Genomic DNA, 22,252 nt, shown 5'->3' with positions numbered 1-22,252 from the left:
AGTGTGGGTGATTCAGATTCAGGTAGTGTGGGTGATTCAGACTCTGGTAGTGTGGGTGATTCAGACTCTGGTAGTGTGGGTGATTCAGATTCTGGTAGTGTGGGTGATTCAGATTCTGGTAGTGTGGGTGATTCAGACTCTGGTAGTGTGGGTGATTCAGATTCTGCTAGTGTGGGTGATTCAGACTCTGGTAGTGTGGGTGATTCAGATTCTGGTAGTGTGGGTGATTCAGACTCTGGCAGTGTGGGTGATTCAGATTCTGGTAGTGTGTGTGATTCAGATTCTGGCAGTGTGGGTGATTCAGATTCTGGTGGTGTGGGTGATTCAGATTCTGGTAGTGTGGGTGATTCAGATTCTGGTAGTGTGGGTGATTCAGACTCTGGTATTGTGGGTGATTCAGACTCGGTCGTGTGGGTGATTCAGATTCTGGTAGTGTGGGTGATTCAGATTCTGGTAGTGTGGGTGATTCAGATTCTGGTAGTGTGGGTGATTCAGACTCTGGTAGTGTGGGTGATTCAGATTCTGGCAGTGTGGGTGATTCAGATTCTGGTAGTGTGTGTGATTCAGATTCTGGCAGTGTGGGTGATTCAGATTCTGGTAGTGTGTGTGATTCAGATTCTGGTAGTGTGTGTGATTCAGATTCTGGTAGTGTGGGTGATTCAGATTCTGGTAGTGTGGGTGATTCAGATTCTGGTAGTGTGGGTGATTCAGACTCTGGTAGTGTGGGTGATTCAGATTCTGGTAGTGTGGGTGATTCAGTCTCGGTCGTGTGGGTGATTCAGATTTTGGTGCTGTGGGTGATTCAGACTCTGGTAGTGAGGGTGATTCAGATTCTGGCAGTGTGGGTGATTCAGATTCTGGCAGTGTGGGTGATTCAGATTCTGGTAGTGTGGGTGATTCAGACTCTGGTAGTGTGGGTGATTCAGACTCTGGTCATGGGGGTGATTCAGATTCTGGCAGTGTGGGTGATTCAGACTCTGGTAGTGTGGGTGATTCAGATTCTGGTAGTGTGGGTGATTCAGATTCTGGTAGTGTGGGTGATTCAGACTCTGGTAGTGTGGGTGATTCAGATTCTGCTAGTGTGGGTGATTCAGACTCTGGTAGTGTGGGTGATTCAGATTCTGGTAGTGTGGGTGATTCAGACTCTGGCAGTGTGGGTGATTCAGATTCTGGTAGTGTGTGTGATTCAGATTCTGGCAGTGTGGGTGATTCAGATTCTGGTGGTGTGGGTGATTCAGATTCTGGAAGTGTGGGTGATTCAGATTCTGGTAGTGTGGGTGATTCAGACTCTGGTATTGTGGGTGATTCAGACTCGGTCGTGTGGGTGATTCAGATTCTGGTAGTGTGGGTGATTCAGATTCTGGTAGTGTGGGTGATTCAGATTCTGGTAGTGTGGGTGATTCAGACTCTGGTAGTGTGGGTGATTCAGATTCTGGCAGTGTGGGTGATTCAGATTCTGGTAGTGTGTGTGATTCAGATTCTGGCAGTGTGGGTGATTCAGATTCTGGTAGTGTGTGTGATTCAGATTCTGGTAGTGTGTGTGATTCAGATTCTGGTAGTGTGGGTGATTCAGATTCTGGTAGTGTGGGTGATTCAGATTCTGGTAGTGTGGGTGATTCAGACTCTGGTAGTGTGGGTGATTCAGATTCTGGTAGTGTGGGTGATTCAGTCTCGGTCGTGTGGGTGATTCAGATTTTGGTGCTGTGGGTGATTCAGACTCTGGTAGTGAGGGTGATTCAGATTCTGGCAGTGTGGGTGATTCAGATTCTGGCAGTGTGGGTGATTCAGATTCTGGTAGTGTGGGTGATTCAGACTCTGGTAGTGTGGGTGATTCAGACTCTGGTCATGGGGGTGATTCAGATTCTGGCAGTGTGGGTGATTCAGACTCTGGTAGTGTGGGTGATTCAGACTCTGGTCATGTGGGTGATTCAGACTCTGGTAGTGTGGGTGATTCAGATTCTGGTAGTGTGGGTGATTCAGACTCGGTCGTGTGGGTGATTCAGATTCTGGTCGTTTGGGTGATTCAGATTCTGGTCGTGTGGGTGATTCAGACTCTGGTCGTGTGGGTGATTCAGATTCTGGTCGTGTGGGTGATTCAGATTCTGGTCGTGTGGGTGATTCAGATTCTGGTAGAGTGGGTGAGTCAGACTCTGGTCGTGTGGGTGATTCAGATTCTGGTAGAGTGGGTGAGTCAGACTCTGCTCGTGTGGGTGATTCAGATTCTGGTAGTGTGGGTGATTCAGATTCTGGTAGTGTGGGTGATTCAGACTCGGTCGTGTGGGTGATTCAGATTCTGGTAGTGTGGGTGATTCAGATTCTGGCAGTGTCGGTGATTCAGACTCTGGTAGTGTGGGTGATTCAGATTCTGGCAGTGTGTGTGATTCAGATTCTGGTAGTGTGGGTGATTCAGATTCTGGCAGTGCGGGTGATTCAGATTCTGGCAGTGTGGGTGATTCAGATTCTGGCAGTGCGGGTGATTCAGATTCTGGCAGTGTGGGTGATTCAGATTCTGGTAGTGTGGGTGATTCAGACTCTGGTAGTGTGGGTGATTCAGATGCTGGTAGTGTGGGTGATTCAGATTCTGGTAGTGTGGGTGATTCAGATTCTGGCAGTGTGGGTGATTCATAAGAACATAAGAACATAAGAACATAAGAAATAGGAGCAGGAGTAGGCCATCTGGCCCTTCGAGCCTGCCCCGCCATTCAATAAGATCATGGCTGATCTGTCGTGGCTCAGTTCCACTTTCCCGCCCTCTCCCCATAACCCTTAATCCCCTCTCTTATCAAAAACCCATCAACCCGCTTCTTAAAAATATTTAGCGAGGCAGCCTCCACCACTTCAACGGGCAGAGAATTCCAGAGATTCACCACCCTTTGAGTGAAGAAGTTCCTCCTCAACTCCGTTCTGAACCGCCCCCCCTTTATCTTGAGGCTGTGCCCCCTAGTCCTACTGTCTTTTTTGAGCGGGAAGAGTCTTTCCACCTCTATCCTATCCATCCCATTCATCATCTTATACGTCTCAATGAGATCTCCCCTCATTCTTCTAAACTCTAACGAGTACAAGCCTAGTTTATTCAGCCTCTCCTCATAGCTCAACCCCCTCAACTCCGGTATCAGCCTAGTAAACCTCCTCTGCACTCCCTCCAAGGCCAAAATATCCTTGCGCAGGTGCGGCGCCCAAAACTGCACACAGTACTCCAGCTGCGGCCTCACCAATGCCCTATACAGCTGCAGCAAGACCTCCCTACTTTTATATTCAATCCCCCTCGCTATGAAGGCCAGCATCCCATTCGCCTTCCTGACCACCTGCTGCACCTGCAGGCTGGGTTTTTGCGACTCATGCACAAGGACCCCGAGGTCCCTCTGCACCGTCGCCTGCTGCAGTTTTTCGCCACGTAAGTAATAGTCCTTCCTACCATTCTTCCTACCAAAGTGGACCACCTCACACTTGCCAACATTAAATTCCATTTGCCATTTCCTGGCCCATTCGCCCAGCCTATCTAGATCCTTCTGCAGACTCTCCACACCCTCCGCACAATTTGCCTTTCCCCCAATCTTGGTGTCATCAGCAAATTTCGACATCAGCAAAATTCAGATTCTGGTCGTGTGGGTGATTCAGATTCTGGTCGTGTGGGTGATTCAGACTCTGGTCGTGTGGGTGATTCAGATTCTGGTCGTGTGGGTGATTCAGATTCTGGTCGTGTGGGTGATTCAGATTCTGGTAGAGTGGGTGAGTCAGACACTGGTCGTGTGGGTGATTCAGACACTGGTAGTGTGGGTGATTCAGATTCAGGTAGTGTGGGTGATTCAGATTCTGGGAGTGTGTGTGATTCAGAATCTGGTAGTGTGGGTAATTCAGATTCTGGTAGTGTGGGTGATTCCGATTCTCGCAATGTGGTTGATTCAGATTCTGGTAGTGTGTGTGATTCAGATTCTGGCAGTGTGGGTATTCAGATTCTGGTAGTGTGGGTGATTCAGATTCTGGTAGTGTGGGTGATTCAGACTCTGGTAGGGTGGGTGATTCAGACTCGGTCGTGTGGGTGATTCAGATTCTGGTGCTGTGGGTGATTCAGACTCTGGTAGTGAGGGTGATTCAGATTCTGGCAGTGTGGGTGATTCAGATTCTGGCAGTGTGGGTGATTCAGATTCTGGCAGTGTGGGTGATTCAGACTCTGGTAGTGTGGGTGATTCAGACTCTGGTCATGGGGGTGATTCAGATTCTGGCAGTGTGGGTGATTCAGACTCTGGTAGTGTGGGTGATTCAGACTCTGGTCATGTGGGTGATTCAGACTCTGGTAGTGTGGGTGATGCAGTCTCTGGTAGTGTGCGTGATTCAGACTCTGGTAGTGTGGGTGACTCAGATTCTGGTAGTGTGGGTGATTCAGATTCTGGTAGGGCGTGTGATTCAGATTCTGGCAGAATGGGTGATTCAGATTCTGGCAGTGTGGGTGATTCAGATTCTGGTAGTGTGGGTGATTCAGATTCTGGCAGTGTGTGTGATTCAGATTCTGGTAGTGTGGGTGATTCAGATTCTGTTAGCGTGTGTGATTCAGATTCTGGCAGAATGGGTGATTCAGACTCTGGTAGTGTGGGTGATTCAGATGCTGGTATTGTGGGTGATTCAGACTCGGTCGTGTGGGTGATTCAGATTCTGGTCGTTTGGGTGATTCAGATTCTGGTCGTGTGGGTGATTCAGACTCTGGTCGTGTGGGTGATTCAGATTCTGGTCGTGTGGGTGATTCAGATTCTGGTCGTGTGGGTGATTCAGATTCTGGTAGAGTGGGTGAGTCAGACTCTGGTCGTGTGGGTGATTCAGATTCTGGTAGAGTGGGTGAGTCAGACTCTGCTCGTGTGGGTGATTCAGATTCTGGTAGTGTGGGTGATTCAGATACTGGTAGTGTGGGTGATTCAGATTTTGGCAGTGTCGGTGATTCAGACTCTGGTAGTGTGGGTGATTCAGATTCTGGCAGTGTCGGTGATTCAGATTCTGGTAGTGTGGGTGATTCAGATTCTTGTAGTGTGGGTGATTCAGATTCTGGCAGTGTCGGTGATTCAGAATCTGGTAGTGTGGGTGATTCAGATTCTGGTAGTGTGGGTGATTCAGATTCTTGTAGTGTGGGTGATTCAGATTCTGGCAGTGTCGGTGATTCAGACTCTGGTAGTGTGGGTGATTCAGATTCTGGCAGTGTCGGTGATTCAGACTCTGGTAGTGTGGGTGATTCAAATTCTCGTAGTGTGGGTGATTCAGATTCTGGTGCTGTGGGTGATTCAGACTCTGGTAGTGAGGGTGATTCAGATTCTGGCAGTGTGGGTGATTCAGATTCTGGCAGTGTGGGTGATTCAGATTCTGGCAGTGTGGGTGATTCAGACTCTGGTAGTGTGGGTGATTCAGACTCTGGTCATGGGGGTGATTCAGATTCTGGCAGTGTGGGTGATTCAGACTCTGGTAGTGTGGGTGATTCAGACTCTGGTCATGTGGGTGATTCAGACTCTGGTAGTGTGGGTGATGCAGTCTCTGGTAGTGTGCGTGATTCAGACTCTGGTAGTGTGGGTGACTCAGATTCTGGTAGTGTGGGTGATTCAGATTCTGGTAGGGCGTGTGATTCAGATTCTGGCAGAATGGGTGATTCAGATTCTGGCAGTGTGGGTGATTCAGATTCTGGTAGTGTGGGTGATTCAGATTCTGGCAGTGTGTGTGATTCAGATTCTGGTAGTGTGGGTGATTCAGATTCTGTTAGCGTGTGTGATTCAGATTCTGGCAGAATGGGTGATTCAGACTCTGGTAGTGTGGGTGATTCAGATGCTGGTATTGTGGGTGATTCAGACTCGGTCGTGTGGGTGATTCAGATTCTGGTCGTTTGGGTGATTCAGATTCTGGTCGTGTGGGTGATTCAGACTCTGGTCGTGTGGGTGATTCAGATTCTGGTCGTGTGGGTGATTCAGATTCTGGTCGTGTGGGTGATTCAGATTCTGGTAGAGTGGGTGAGTCAGACTCTGGTCGTGTGGGTGATTCAGATTCTGGTAGAGTGGGTGAGTCAGACTCTGCTCGTGTGGGTGATTCAGATTCTGGTAGTGTGGGTGATTCAGATACTGGTAGTGTGGGTGATTCAGATTTTGGCAGTGTCGGTGATTCAGACTCTGGTAGTGTGGGTGATTCAGATTCTGGCAGTGTCGGTGATTCAGATTCTGGTAGTGTGGGTGATTCAGATTCTTGTAGTGTGGGTGATTCAGATTCTGGCAGTGTCGGTGATTCAGAATCTGGTAGTGTGGGTGATTCAGATTCTGGTAGTGTGGGTGATTCAGATTCTTGTAGTGTGGGTGATTCAGATTCTGGCAGTGTCGGTGATTCAGACTCTGGTAGTGTGGGTGATTCAGATTCTGGCAGTGTCGGTGATTCAGACTCTGGTAGTGTGGGTGATTCAAATTCTCGTAGTGTGGGTGATTCAGATTCTGGCAGTGTCGGTGATTCAGACTCTGGTAGTGTGGGTGATTCAGATTCTGTCAGTGTGGGTGATTCAGATTCTGGTAGTGTGGGTGATTCAGATTCTGGCAGTGCGGGTGATTCAGATTCTGGCAGTGTGGGTGATTCAGATTCTGGCAGTGCGGGTGATTCAGATTCTGGCAGTGTGGGTGATTCAGATTCTGGTAGTGTGGGTGATTCAGACTCTGGTAGTGTGGGTGATTCAGATTCTGGTAGTGTGGGTGATTCAGATTCTGGCAGTGTGGGTGATTCAGATTCTGGTCGTGTGGGTGATTCAGATTCTGGTAGTGTGTGTGATTCAGAGTCTGGTAGTGTGGGTAATTCAGATTCTGGTAGTGTGGGTGATTCAGATTCTGGTAGTGTGGGTGATTCAGATTCTGGCAGTGTGGGTGATTCAGATTCTGGTAGTGTGGGTGATTCAGATTCTGGTAGTGTGTGTGATTCAGAGTCTGGTAGTGTGGGTAATTCAGATTCTGGTAGTGTGGGTGATTCAGATTCTAGCAATGTGGTTGATTCAGATTCGGGTAGTGTGTGTGATTCAGATTCTGGCAGTGTGGGTGGTTCAGATTCTGGTAGTGTGGGTGATTCAGATTCTGGTAGTGTGGGTGATTCAGACTCTGGTAGTGTGGGTGATTCAGACTCGGTCGTGTGGGTGATCAGATTCTGGTGCTGTGGGTGATTCAGACTCTGGTAGTGTGGGTGATTCAGATTCTGGCAGTGTGGGTGATTCAGATTCTGGCAGTGTGGGTGATTCAGACACTGGTAGTGTGGGTGATTCAGACTCTGGTCATGGGGGTGATTCAGATTCTGGCAGTGTGGGTGATTCAGACTCTGGTAGTGTGGGTGATTCAATCTCTGGTCATGTGGGTGATTCAGACTCTGGTAGTGTGGGTGATTCAGTCTCTGGTAGTGTGCGTGATTCAGACTCTGGTAGTGTGGGTGATTCAGATTCTGGTAGTGTGGGCGATTCAAATTCTGGTAGGACGTGTGATTCAGATTCTGGCAGAATGGGTGATTCAGATTCTGGCAGTGTGGGTGATTCAGATTCTGGTAGTGTGGGTGATTCAGATTCTGGCAGTGTGTGTGATTCAGATTCTGGTAGTGTGGGTGATTCAGACTCTGGTAGTGTGGGTGATTCACACTCTGGTAGTGTGGGTGATTCAGACTCTGGTATTGTGGGTGATTCCGATTCTGGTAGTGCGTGTGATTCAGATTCTGGTAGTGTGGGTGATTCAGACTCTGGTAGTGTGGGTGATTCACACTCTGGTAGTGTGGGTGATTCACACTCTGGTAGTGTGGGTGATTCAGATTCTGGTAGTGTGGGTGATTCAGACTCTGGTAGTGTGGGTGATTCAGACTCGGTCGTGTTGGTGATTCAGATTCTGTTAGTGTGTGTGATTCAGATTCTGGCAGAATGGGTGATTCAGACTCTGGTAGTGTGGGTGATTCAGATTCTGGTAGTGTGGGTGATTCAGATTCTGGTAGTGTGGGTGATTCAGACTCTGGTAGTGTGGGTGATTCAGATTCTGGTAGTGAGTGTGATTCAGATTCTGGTAGTGTGGGTGATTCAGATTCTGGTAGTGTGGGTGATTCAGATTCTGGTAGTGTGGGTGAGTCAGACTCTGGTCGTGTGGGTAATTCAGATTCTGGTCGTGCAGGTGATTCAGATTCTGGTAGTGAGTGTGATTCAGATTCTGGTAGTGTGGGTGATTCAGATTCTGGTAGTGTGGGTGATTCAGATTCTGGTAGTGTGGGTGATTCAGACTCTGGTAGTGTGGGTGAGTCAGACTCTGGTCGTGTGGGTAATTCAGATTCTGGTCGTGCAGGTGATTCAGATTCTGGCAGTGTGCGTGATTCAGACTCTGGTAGTGTGGGTGATTCAGATTCTGGTAGTGTGGGTGATTCAGATTCTCGCAATGTGGTTGATTCAGATTCTGGTAGTGTGTGTGATTCAGATTCTGGCAGTGCGGGTGATTCAGATTCTGGTAGTGTGGGTGATTCAGATTCTGGTAGTGTGGGTGATTCAGACTCGGTCGTGTGGGTGATTCAGATTCTGGTGCTGTGAGTGATTCAGACTCTGGTAGTGTGGGTGATTCAGATTCTGGCAGTGTGGGTGATTCAGATTCTGGTAGTGTGGGTGATTCAGACTCTGGTAGTGTGGGTGATTCAGATTCTGGTAGTGAGTGTGATTCAGATTCTGGTAGTGTGGGTGATTCAGATTCTGGTAGTGTGGGTGAGTCAGACTCTGGTCGTGTGGGTAATTCAGATTCTGGTAGTGCAGGTGATTCAGATTCTGGCAGTGTGCGTGATTCAGACTCTGGTAGTGTGGGTGATTCAGATTCTGGTAGTGTGGGTGATTCAGATTCTCGCAATGTGGTTGATTCAGATTCTGGTAGTGTGTGTGATTCAGATTCTGGCAGTGCGGGTGATTCAGATTCTGGTAGTGTGGGTGATTCAGATTCTGGTAGTGTGGGTGATTCAGACTCGGTCGTGTGGGTGATTCAGATTCTGGTGCTGTGAGTGATTCAGACTCTGGTAGTGTGGGTGATTCAGATTCTGGCAGTGTGGGTGATTCAGATTCTGGCAGTGTGGGTGATTCAGATTCTGGTAGTGTGGGTGATTCAGACTCTGGTAGTGTGGGTGATTCAGACTCTGGTAGTGTGGGTGATTCAGTCTCTGGTAGTGTGGGTGATTCAGATTCTGGTATTGTGGGTGATTCAGATTCTGGTAGTGTGGGTGATTCAGACTCTGGTAGTGTGGGTGATTCAGATTCTGGTAGTGTGGGTGATTCAGATTCTGGTAGTGCGTGTGATTCAGATTCTGGCAGTGTGGGTGATTCAGATTCTGGTAGTGTGGGTGATTCAGATTCTGGTACTGTGGGTGATTCAGATTCTGGTAGTGAGGGTGATTCAGATTTTGGTAGTGTGGGTGATTCAGACTCTGGTAGTGTGGGTGATTCAGACTCTGGTAGTGTGGGTGATTCAGATTCTGGTAGTGTGGGTGATTCAGATTCTAGTAGTGTGGGTTATTCAGACTCCGGTAGTGTGGTTGATTCAGATTCTGGTAGTGTGGGTGATTCGGATTCCGGCAGTGTGTGTGATTCAGACTCTGGTAGTGTGTTTGATTCAGACTCTGGTCGTGTGGCTGATTCAGATTCAGGTAGTGTGGGTGATTCAGACTCTGGTAGTGTGGGTGATTCAGTCTCTGGTAGTGTGGGTGATTCAGATTCTGGTAGTGTGGGTGATTCAGACTCTGGTAGTGTGGGTGATTCAGACTCTGCTAGTGTGGGTGATTCAGATTCTGGTAGTGTGGGTGATTCAGTCTCTGGTAGTGTGGGTGATTCAGATTCTGGTAGTGTGGGTGATTCAGACTCTGGTAGTGTGGGTGATTCAGACTCTGCTAGTGTGGGTGATTCAGATTCTGGTAGTGTGGGTGATTCAGTCTCTGGTAGTGTGGGTGATTCAGATTCTGCTAGTGTGGGTGATTCAGATTCTGGTAGTGTGGGTGATTCAGATTCTGGTAGTGTGGGTGATTCAGTCTCTGGTAGTGTGGGTGATTCAGATTCTGGTAGTGTGGGTGATTCAGACTCTGGTAGTGTGTGTGATTCAGTCTCTGGTAGTGTGGGTGATTCAGATTCTGGTAGTGTGGGTGATTCAGACTCTGGTAGTGTGGGTGATTCAGATTCTGGTAGTGTGGGTGATTCAGACTCTGGTAGTGTGGGTGATTCAGATTCTGGTAGTGTGGGTGATTCAGTCTCTGGTAGTGTGGGTGATTCAGATTCTGATAGTGTGGGTGATTCAGACTCTGGTAGTGTGGGTGATTCAGACTCTGGTAGTGTGGGTGATTCAGATTCTGGTAGTGCGGGTGATCCAGATTCTGGTAGTGCGTGTGATTCACATTCTGGCAGAATGGGTGATTCAGACTCTGGTACAGTGGGTGATTCAGATTCTGGTACTGTGGGTGATTCAGATTCTGGTAGTGTGGGTGATTCAGACTCTGGTAGTGTGGGTGATTCAGACTCTGGTAGTGTGGGTGATTCAGATTCTGGTAGTGTGGGTGATTCAGATTCTGGTAGTGTGGGTAATTCAGACCCTGGTAGTGTGGGTGATTCAGATTCTGGCATTGTGGGTGATTCAGATTCTAGTGGTGTGGGTGATTCAGACTCCGGTAGTGTGGTTGATTCAGATTCTGGTAGTGTGGGTGATTCAGATTCCGGCAGTGTGTATGATTCAGACTCTGGTAGTGTGTTTGATTCAGACTCTGGTCGTGTGGGTGATTCAGATTCTGGCAGTGTGGGTGATTCAGTCTCTGGTAGTGTGGGTGATTCAGTCTCTGGTAGTGTGGGTGATTCAGATTCTGGTAGTGTGGGTGATTCAGACTCTGGTAGTGTGGGTGATTCAGACTCTGCTAGTGTGGGTGATTCAGATTCTGGTAGTGTGGGTGATTCAGTCTCTGCTAGTGTGGGTGATTCAGTCTCTGCTAGTGTGGGTGATTCAGATTCTGGTAGTGTGGGTGATTCAGTCTCTGGTAGTGTGGGTGATTCAGATTCTGGTAGTGTGGGTGATTCAGACTCTGCTAGTGTGGGTGATTCAGATTCTGGTAGTGTGGGTGATTCAGATTCTGGTAGTGTGGGTGATTCAGTCTCTGGTAGTGTGGGTGATTCAGTCTCTGGTAGTGTGGGTGATTCAGATTCTGGTAGTGTGGGTGATTCAGACTCTGGTAGTGTGGGTGATTCAGATTCTGGTAGTGTGGGTGATTCAGACTCTGGTAGTGTGGGTGATTCAGATTCTGGTAGTGTGGGTGATTCAGTCTCTGGTAGTGTGGGTGATTCAGATTCTGGTAGTGTGGGTGATTCAGACTCTGGTAGTGTGGGTGATTCAGACTCTGGTAGTGTGGGTGATTCAGATTCTGGTTGTGCGGGTGATCCAGATTCTGGTAGTGCGTGTGATTCACATTCTGGCAGAATGGGTGATTCAGACTCTGGTACAGTGGGTGATTCAGATTCTGGTACTGTGGGTGATTCAGATTCTGGTAGTGAGGGTGATTCAGATTCTAGTAGTGTGGGTGATTCAGACTCTGGTAGTGTGGGTGATTCAGACTCTGGTAGTGTGGGTAATTCAGATTCTGGTAGTGTGGGTGATTCAGATTCTGGTAGTGTGGGTAATTCAGACCCTGGTAGTGTGGGTGATTCAGATTCTGGTAGTGTGGGTGATTCAGATACTGGTAGTGTGGGTGATTCAGATTTTGGCAGTGTCGGTGATTCAGACTCTGGTAGTGTGGGTGATTCAGATTCTGGCAGTGTCGGTGATTCAGATTCTGGTAGTGTGGGTGATTCAGATTCTTGTAGTGTGGGTGATTCAGATTCTGGCAGTGTCGGTGATTCAGAATCTGGTAGTGTGGGTGATTCAGATTCTGGTAGTGTGGGTGATTCAGATTCTTGTAGTGTGGGTGATTCTGATTCTGGCAGTGTCGGTGATTCAGACTCTGGTAGTGTGGGTGATTCAGATTCTGGCAGTGTCGGTGATTCAGACTCTGGTAGTGTGGGTGATTCAAATTCTCGTAGTGTGGGTGATTCAGATTCTGGTGCTGTGGGTGATTCAGACTCTGGTAGTGAGGGTGATTCAGATTCTGGCAGTGTGGGTGATTCAGATTCTGGCAGTGTGGGTGATTCAGATTCTGGCAGTGTGGGTGATTCAGACTCTGGTAGTGTGGGTGATTCAGACTCTGGTCATGGGGGTGATTCAGATTCTGGCAGTGTGGGTGATTCAGACTCTGGTAGTGTGGGTGATTCAGACTCTGGTCATGTGGGTGATTCAGACTCTGGTAGTGTGGGTGATGCAGTCTCTGGTAGTGTGCGTGATTCAGACTCTGGTAGTGTGGGTGACTCAGATTCTGGTAGTGTGGGTGATTCAGATTCTGGTAGGGCGTGTGATTCAGATTCTGGCAGAATGGGTGATTCAGATTCTGGCAGTGTGGGTGATTCAGATTCTGGTAGTGTGGGTGATTCAGATTCTGGCAGTGTGTGTGATTCAGATTCTGGTAGTGTGGGTGATTCAGATTCTGTTAGCGTGTGTGATTCAGATTCTGGCAGAATGGGTGATTCAGACTCTGGTAGTGTGGGTGATTCAGATGCTGGTATTGTGGGTGATTCAGACTCGGTCGTGTGGGTGATTCAGATTCTGGTCGTTTGGGTGATTCAGATTCTGGTCGTGTGGGTGATTCAGACTCTGGTCGTGTGGGTGATTCAGATTCTGGTCGTGTGGGTGATTCAGATTCTGGTCGTGTGGGTGATTCAGATTCTGGTAGAGTGGGTGAGTCAGACTCTGGTCGTGTGGGTGATTCAGATTCTGGTAGAGTGGGTGAGTCAGACTCTGCTCGTGTGGGTGATTCAGATTCTGGTAGTGTGGGTGATTCAGATACTGGTAGTGTGGGTGATTCAGATTTTGGCAGTGTCGGTGATTCAGACTCTGGTAGTGTGGGTGATTCAGATTCTGGCAGTGTCGGTGATTCAGATTCTGGTAGTGTGGGTGATTCAGATTCTTGTAGTGTGGGTGATTCAGATTCTGGCAGTGTCGGTGATTCAGAATCTGGTAGTGTGGGTGATTCAGATTCTGGTAGTGTGGGTGATTCAGATTCTTGTAGTGTGGGTGATTCAGATTCTGGCAGTGTCGGTGATTCAGACTCTGGTAGTGTGGGTGATTCAGATTCTGGCAGTGTCGGTGATTCAGACTCTGGTAGTGTGGGTGATTCAAATTCTCGTAGTGTGGGTGATTCAGATTCTGGCAGTGTCGGTGATTCAGACTCTGGTAGTGTGGGTGATTCAGATTCTGTCAGTGTGGGTGATTCAGATTCTGGTAGTGTGGGTGATTCAGATTCTGGCAGTGCGGGTGATTCAGATTCTGGCAGTGTGGGTGATTCAGATTCTGGCAGTGCGGGTGATTCAGATTCTGGCAGTGTGGGTGATTCAGATTCTGGTAGTGTGGGTGATTCAGACTCTGGTAGTGTGGGTGATTCAGATTCTGGTAGTGTGGGTGATTCAGATTCTGGCAGTGTGGGTGATTCAGATTCTGGTCGTGTGGGTGATTCAGATTCTGGTAGTGTGTGTGATTCAGAGTCTGGTAGTGTGGGTAATTCAGATTCTGGTAGTGTGGGTGATTCAGATTCTGGTAGTGTGGGTGATTCAGATTCTGGCAGTGTGGGTGATTCAGATTCTGGTAGTGTGGGTGATTCAGATTCTGGTAGTGTGTGTGATTCAGAGTCTGGTAGTGTGGGTAATTCAGATTCTGGTAGTGTGGGTGATTCAGATTCTAGCAATGTGGTTGATTCAGATTCGGGTAGTGTGTGTGATTCAGATTCTGGCAGTGTGGGTGGTTCAGATTCTGGTAGTGTGGGTGATTCAGATTCTGGTAGTGTGGGTGATTCAGACTCTGGTAGTGTGGGTGATTCAGACTCGGTCGTGTGGGTGATCAGATTCTGGTGCTGTGGGTGATTCAGACTCTGGTAGTGTGGGTGATTCAGATTCTGGCAGTGTGGGTGATTCAGATTCTGGCAGTGTGGGTGATTCAGACACTGGTAGTGTGGGTGATTCAGACTCTGGTCATGGGGGTGATTCAGATTCTGGCAGTGTGGGTGATTCAGACTCTGGTAGTGTGGGTGATTCAATCTCTGGTCATGTGGGTGATTCAGACTCTGGTAGTGTGGGTGATTCAGTCTCTGGTAGTGTGCGTGATTCAGACTCTGGTAGTGTGGGTGATTCAGATTCTGGTAGTGTGGGCGATTCAAATTCTGGTAGGACGTGTGATTCAGATTCTGGCAGAATGGGTGATTCAGATTCTGGCAGTGTGGGTGATTCAGATTCTGGTAGTGTGGGTGATTCAGATTCTGGCAGTGTGTGTGATTCAGATTCTGGTAGTGTGGGTGATTCAGACTCTGGTAGTGTGGGTGATTCACACTCTGGTAGTGTGGGTGATTCAGACTCTGGTATTGTGGGTGATTCCGATTCTGGTAGTGCGTGTGATTCAGATTCTGGTAGTGTGGGTGATTCAGACTCTGGTAGTGTGGGTGATTCACACTCTGGTAGTGTGGGTGATTCACACTCTGGTAGTGTGGGTGATTCAGATTCTGGTAGTGTGGGTGATTCAGACTCTGGTAGTGTGGGTGATTCAGACTCGGTCGTGTTGGTGATTCAGATTCTGTTAGTGTGTGTGATTCAGATTCTGGCAGAATGGGTGATTCAGACTCTGGTAGTGTGGGTGATTCAGATTCTGGTAGTGTGGGTGATTCAGATTCTGGTAGTGTGGGTGATTCAGACTCTGGTAGTGTGGGTGATTCAGATTCTGGTAGTGAGTGTGATTCAGATTCTGGTAGTGTGGGTGATTCAGATTCTGGTAGTGTGGGTGATTCAGATTCTGGTAGTGTGGGTGAGTCAGACTCTGGTCGTGTGGGTAATTCAGATTCTGGTCGTGCAGGTGATTCAGATTCTGGTAGTGAGTGTGATTCAGATTCTGGTAGTGTGGGTGATTCAGATTCTGGTAGTGTGGGTGATTCAGATTCTGGTAGTGTGGGTGATTCAGACTCTGGTAGTGTGGGTGAGTCAGACTCTGGTCGTGTGGGTAATTCAGATTCTGGTCGTGCAGGTGATTCAGATTCTGGCAGTGTGCGTGATTCAGACTCTGGTAGTGTGGGTGATTCAGATTCTGGTAGTGTGGGTGATTCAGATTCTCGCAATGTGGTTGATTCAGATTCTGGTAGTGTGTGTGATTCAGATTCTGGCAGTGCGGGTGATTCAGATTCTGGTAGTGTGGGTGATTCAGATTCTGGTAGTGTGGGTGATTCAGACTCGGTCGTGTGGGTGATTCAGATTCTGATGCTGTGAGTGATTCAGACTCTGGTAGTGTGGGTGATTCAGATTCTGGCAGTGTGGGTGATTCAGATTCTGGTAGTGTGGGTGATTCAGACTCTGGTAGTGTGGGTGATTCAGATTCTGGTAGTGAGTGTGATTCAGATTCTGGTAGTGTGGGTGATTCAGATTCTGGTAGTGTGGGTGAGTCAGACTCTGGTCGTGTGGGTAATTCAGATTCTGGTAGTGCAGGTGATTCAGATTCTGGCAGTGTGCGTGATTCAGACTCTGGTAGTGTGGGTGATTCAGATTCTGGTAGTGTGGGTGATTCAGATTCTCGCAATGTGGTTGATTCAGATTCTGGTAGTGTGTGTGATTCAGATTCTGGCAGTGCGGGTGATTCAGATTCTGGTAGTGTGGGTGATTCAGATTCTGGTAGTGTGGGTGATTCAGACTCGGTCGTGTGGGTGATTCAGATTCTGGTGCTGTGAGTGATTCAGACTCTGGTAGTGTGGGTGATTCAGATTCTGGCAGTGTGGGTGATTCAGATTCTGGCAGTGTGGGTGATTCAGATTCTGGTAGTGTGGGTGATTCAGACTCTGGTAGTGTGGGTGATTCAGACTCTGGTAGTGTGGGTGATTCAGTCTCTGGTAGTGTGGGTGATTCAGATTCTGGTATTGTGGGTGATTCAGATTCTGGTAGTGTGGGTGATTCAGACTCTGGTAGTGTGGGTGATTCAGATTCTGGTAGTGTGGGTGATTCAGATTCTGGTAGTGCGTGTGATTCAGATTCTGGCAGTGTGGGTGATTCAGATTCTGGTAGTGTGGGTGATTCAGATTCTGGTACTGTGGGTGATTCAGATTCTGGTAGTGAGGGTGATTCAGATTTTGGTAGTGTGGGTGATTCAGACTCTGGTAGTGTGGGTGATTCAGACTCTGGTAGTGTGGGTGATTCAGATTCTGGTAGTGTGGGTGATTCAGATTCTAGTAGTGTGGGTTATTCAGACTCCGGTAGTGTGGTTGATTCAGATTCTGGTAGTGTGGGTGATTCGGATTCCGGCAGTGTGTGTGATTCAGACTCTGGTAGTGTGTTTGATTCAGACTCTGGTCGTGTGGCTGATTCAGATTCAGGTAGTGTGGGTGATTCAGACTCTGGTAGTGTGGGTGATTCAGTCTCTGGTAGTGTGGGTGATTCAGATTCTGGTAGTGTGGGTGATTCAGACTCTGGTAGTGTGGGTGATTCAGACTCTGCTAGTGTGGGTGATTCAGATTCTGGTAGTGTGGGTGATTCAGTCTCTGGTAGTGTGGGTGATTCAGATTCTGGTAGTGTGGGTGATTCAGACTCTGGTAGTGTGGGTGATTCAGACTCTGCTAGTGTGGGTGATTCAGATTCTGGTAGTGTGGGTGATTCAGTCTCTGGTAGTGTGGGTGATTCAGATTCTGCTAGTGTGGGTGATTCAGATTCTGGTAGTGTGGGTGATTCAGATTCTGGTAGTGTGGGTGATTCAGTCTCTGGTAGTGTGGGTGATTCAGATTCTGGTAGTGTGGGTGATTCAGACTCTGGTAGTGTGTGTGATTCAGTCTCTGGTAGTGTGGGTGATTCAGATTCTGGTAGTGTGGGTGATTCAGACTCTGGTAGTGTGGGTGATTCAGATTCTGGTAGTGTGGGTGATTCAGACTCTGGTAGTGTGGGTGATTCAGATTCTGGTAGTGTGGGTGATTCAGTCTCTGGTAGTGTGGGTGATTCAGATTCTGATAGTGTGGGTGATTCAGACTCTGGTAGTGTGGGTGATTCAGACTCTGGTAGTGTGGGTGATTCAGATTCTGGTAGTGCGGGTGATCCAGATTCTGGTAGTGCGTGTGATTCACATTCTGGCAGAATGGGTGATTCAGACTCTGGTACAGTGGGTGATTCAGATTCTGGTACTGTGGGTGATTCAGATTCTGGTAGTGTGGGTGATTCAGACTCTGGTAGTGTGGGTGATTCAGACTCTGGTAGTGTGGGTGATTCAGATTCTGGTAGTGTGGGTGATTCAGATTCTGGTAGTGTGGGTAATTCAGACCCTGGTAGTGTGGGTGATTCAGATTCTGGCATTGTGGGTGATTCAGATTCTAGTGGTGTGGGTGATTCAGACTCCGGTAGTGTGGTTGATTCAGATTCTGGTAGTGTGGGTGATTCAGATTCCGGCAGTGTGTATGATTCAGACTCTGGTAGTGTGTTTGATTCAGACTCTGGTCGTGTGGGTGATTCAGATTCTGGCAGTGTGGGTGATTCAGTCTCTGGTAGTGTGGGTGATTCAGTCTCTGGTAGTGTGGGTGATTCAGATTCTGGTAGTGTGGGTGATTCAGACTCTGGTAGTGTGGGTGATTCAGACTCTGCTAGTGTGGGTGATTCAGATTCTGGTAGTGTGGGTGATTCAGTCTCTGCTAGTGTGGGTGATTCAGTCTCTGCTAGTGTGGGTGATTCAGATTCTGGTAGTGTGGGTGATTCAGTCTCTGGTAGTGTGGGTGATTCAGATTCTGGTAGTGTGGGTGATTCAGACTCTGCTAGTGTGGGTGATTCAGATTCTGGTAGTGTGGGTGATTCAGATTCTGGTAGTGTGGGTGATTCAGTCTCTGGTAGTGTGGGTGATTCAGTCTCTGGTAGTGTGGGTGATTCAGATTCTGGTAGTGTGGGTGATTCAGACTCTGGTAGTGTGGGTGATTCAGATTCTGGTAGTGTGGGTGATTCAGACTCTGGTAGTGTGGGTGATTCAGATTCTGGTAGTGTGGGTGATTCAGTCTCTGGTAGTGTGGGTGATTCAGATTCTGGTAGTGTGGGTGATTCAGACTCTGGTAGTGTGGGTGATTCAGACTCTGGTAGTGTGGGTGATTCAGATTCTGGTTGTGCGGGTGATCCAGATTCTGGTAGTGCGTGTGATTCACATTCTGGCAGAATGGGTGATTCAGACTCTGGTACAGTGGGTGATTCAGATTCTGGTACTGTGGGTGATTCAGATTCTGGTAGTGAGGGTGATTCAGATTCTAGTAGTGTGGGTGATTCAGACTCTGGTAGTGTGGGTGATTCAGACTCTGGTAGTGTGGGTAATTCAGATTCTGGTAGTGTGGGTGATTCAGATTCTGGTAGTGTGGGTAATTCAGACCCTGGTAGTGTGGGTGATTCAGATTCTGGCATTGTGGGTGATTCAGATTCTAGTAGTGTGGGTGGTTCAGACTCCGGTAGTGTGGTTGATTCAGATTCTGGTAGTGTGGGTGATTCAGATTCCGGCAGTGTGTGTGATTCAGACTCTGGTAGTGTGTTTGATTCAGACTCTGGTCGTGTGGGTGATTCAGATTCTGGCAGTGTGGGTGATTCAGTCTCTGGTAGTGTGGGTGATTCAGATTCTGGTAGTGTGGGTGATTCAGACTCTGGTAGTGTGGGTGATTCAGACTCTGGTAGTGTGGGTGATTCAGATTCTGGTAGTGTGGGTGATTCAGTCTCTGGTAGTGTGGGTGATTCAGATTCTGGTAGTGTGGGTGATTCAGATTCTGGTAGTGTGGGTGATTCAGTCTCTGGTAGTGTGGGTGATTCAGATTCTGGTAGTGTGGGTGATTCAGACTCTGGTAGTGTGGGTGATTCAGTCTATGGTAGTGTGGGTGATTCATATTCTGGTAGTGTGGGTGATTCAGACTCTGGTAGTGTGGGTGATTCAGATTCTGGTAGTATGGGAGATTCAGTCTCTGGTAGTGTGGGTGATTCAGATTCTGGTAGTGTGGGTGATTCAGTCTCTGGTAGTGTGGGTGATTCAGATTCTGGTAGTGTGGGTGATTCAGTCTCTGGTAGTGTGGGTGATTCAGATTCTGGTAGTGTGGGTGATTCAGACTCTGGTAGTGTGGGTGATTCAGTCTCTGGTAGTGTGGGTGATTCAGATTCTGGTAGTGTGGGTGATTCAGACTCTGGTAGTGTGGGTGATTCAGATTCTGGTAGTATGGGTGATTCAGTCTCTGGTAGTGTGGGTGATTCAGATTCTGGTAGTGTGGGTGATTCAGTCTCTGATAGTGTGGGTGATTCAGATTCTGGTAGTGTGGGTGATTCAGACTCTGGTAGTGTGGGTGATTCAGACTCTGGTAGTGTGGGTGATTCAGTCTCTCGTAGTGTGGGTGATTCAGATTCTGGTATTGTGGGTGATTCAGATTCTGGTAGTGTGGGTGATTCAGACTCTGGTAGTGCGTGTGATTCAGATTCTGGCAGTGTGGGTGATTCAGATTCTGGTAGTGTGGGTGTTTCAGATTCTGGTAGTGTGGGTGATTCAGACTCTGGTAGTGTGGGTTATTCAGACTCTGGTAGTGCGTGTGATTCAGATTCTGGCAGAATGGGTGATTCAGATTCTGGCAGTGCGGGTGATTCAGATTCTGGCAGTGTGGGTGATTCAGATTCTGGTAGTGTGGGTGATTCAGATTCTGGTAGTGCGTGTGATTCAGATTCTGGCAGTGTGGGTGATTCAGATTCTGGCAGTGTGGGTGATTCAGACTCTGGTATTGTGGGTGATTCAGACTCTGGTAGTGTGGGTGATTCAGATTCTGGTAGTGTGGGTGATTCAGTCTCTGGTAGTGTGGGTGATTCAGATTCTGGTAGTGTGGGTGATTCAGATTCTGGTAGTGTGGGTGATTCAGTCTCTGGTAGTGTGGGTGATTCAGATTCTGGTAGTGTGGGTGATTCAGACTCTGGTAGTGTGGGTGATTCAGTCTCTGGTATTGTGGGTGATTCATATTCTGGTAGTGTGGGTGATTCAGACTCTGGTAGTGTGGGTGATTCAGATTCTGGTAGTATGGGAGATTCAGTCTCTGGTAGTGTGGGTGATTCAGATTCTGGTAGTGTGGGTGATTCAGTCTCTGGTAGTGTGGGTGATTCAGATTCTGGTAGTGTGGGTGATTCAGTCTCTGGTAGTGTGGGTGATTCAGATTCTGGTAGTGTGGGTGATTCAGACTCTGGTAGTGTGGGTGATTCAGTCTCTGGTAGTGTGGGTGATTCAGATTCTGGTAGTGTGGGTGATTCAGTCTCTGGTAGTGTGGGTGATTCAGATTCTGGTAGTGTGGGTGATTCAGTCTCTGGTAGTGTGGGTGATTCAGATTCTGGTAGTATGGGTGATTCAGTCTCTGGTAGTGTGGGTGATTCAGATTCTGGTAGTGTGGGTGATTCAGTCTCTGGTAGTGTGGGTGATTCAGATTCTGGTAGTGTGGGTGATTCAGACTCTGGTAGTGTGGGTGATTCAGACTCTGGTAGTGTGGGTGATTCAGATTCTGGTAGTGTGGGTGATTCAGATTCTGGTAGTGTGGGTGTTTCAGATTCTGGTAGTGTGGGTGATTCAGACTGTGGTAGTGTGGGTTATTCAGACTCTGGTAGTGCGTGTGATTCAGATTCTGGCAGTGTGGGTGATTCAGATTCTGGCAGTGTGGGTGATTCAGACTCTGGTATTGTGGGTGATTCAGACTCGGTCGTGTGGGTGATTCAGATTCTGGTAGTGTTTGTGATTCAGATTCTGGCAGAATGGGTGATTCAGATTCTGGCAGTGCGGGTGATTCAGATTCTGGCAGTGTGGGTGATTCAGATTCTGGTAGTGTGGGTGATTCAGATTCTGGTAGTGCGTGTGATTCAGATTCTGGCTGTGTGGGTGATTCAGATTCTGGTAGTGTGGGTGATTCAGATTCTGGTAGTGTGGGTGATTCAGATTCTGGTAGTGTGGGTGATTCAGACTCTGGTAGTGTGGGTGATTCAGTCTGTGGTAGTGTGGGTGATTCAGATTCTGGTATTGTGGGTGATTCAAATTCTGGTAGTGTGGGTGATTCAGACTCTGGTAGTGTGGGTGATTCAGATTCTGGTAGTGTGGGTGATTCAGATTCTGGTAGTGCTAGTGATTCAGATTCTGGCAGTGTGGGTGATTCAGATTCTGGTAGTGTGGGTGATTCAGATTCTGGTAGTGTGGGTGATTCAGATTCTGGTAGTGCGTGTGATTCAGATTCTGGCAGAATGGGTGATTCGGATTCTGGTAGTGTGGGTGATTCACATTCTGGCAGTGTGGGTTATTCAGACTCTGGTATTGTGGGTGATTCAGACTCGGTCGTGTGGGTGATTCAGATTCTGGCAGTGTGTGTGATTCAGATTCTGGCAGAATGGGTGATTCAGATTCTGGTAGTTTGGGTGATTCAGATTCTGGTAGTGTGTGTGATTTAGATTCTGGTAGTATGGATGATTCAGACTCTGCTAGTGTGGGTGATTCAGATTCTGGTAGTGTGGTTGATTCAGATTCTGGTAGTGTGGGTGATTCAGATTCTGGTAGTGTGGGCTGTTGAGATTCTGGTAGTGTGGGTAATTCAGATTCTGGTAGTGTGGGTGATTCAGATTCTGGTAGTGTGGGTGATTCAGATTCTGGTAGTGTGTGTGATATAGATTCTGGTAGTGTGGATGATTCAGACTCTGCTAGTGTGTGTGATTCAGACTCTGGTAGTGTGGGTGATTCAGTTTCTGGTAGTGTGGGTGATTCAGATTCTGGTAGTGTGGGTGATTCAGATTCTGGTAGTGTGGGTGATTCAGATTCTGGTAGTGTGGGTGATTCAGATTCTAGTAGTGTGGTTGATTCAGATTCGAGTAGTGTGGGTGATTCAGACTCTGGTAGTGTGGGTGATTGAGACTCTGCTAGTGTGGGTGATTCAGATTCTAGTAGTGTGGGTGATTCAGACTCTGGTAGTGTGTGTGATTCAGATTCTAGTAGTGTGCGTGATTCAGATTCTAGTAGTGTGGTTTATTCAGATTCTGGTAGTGTGGGTGATTCAGATTCTGGTAGTGTGGTTGTTTCAGACTCTGGTAGTGTGGGTGATTCAGATTCTAGTAGTGTGGGTGATTCAGATTCTGGTGGTGTGGGTGATTCAGATTCTGGTAGTGTGGGTGATTCAGATT

This window comes from Carcharhinus amblyrhynchos, chromosome 11 (genome assembly GCF_965287045.1).
Source record: "Carcharhinus amblyrhynchos chromosome 11, sCarAmb.v2.hapA, whole genome shotgun sequence".
In the NCBI taxonomy this organism is placed as follows: Eukaryota; Metazoa; Chordata; class Chondrichthyes; order Carcharhiniformes; family Carcharhinidae; genus Carcharhinus; species Carcharhinus amblyrhynchos.
Note: the sequence above shows the minus strand (reverse complement) of the source record.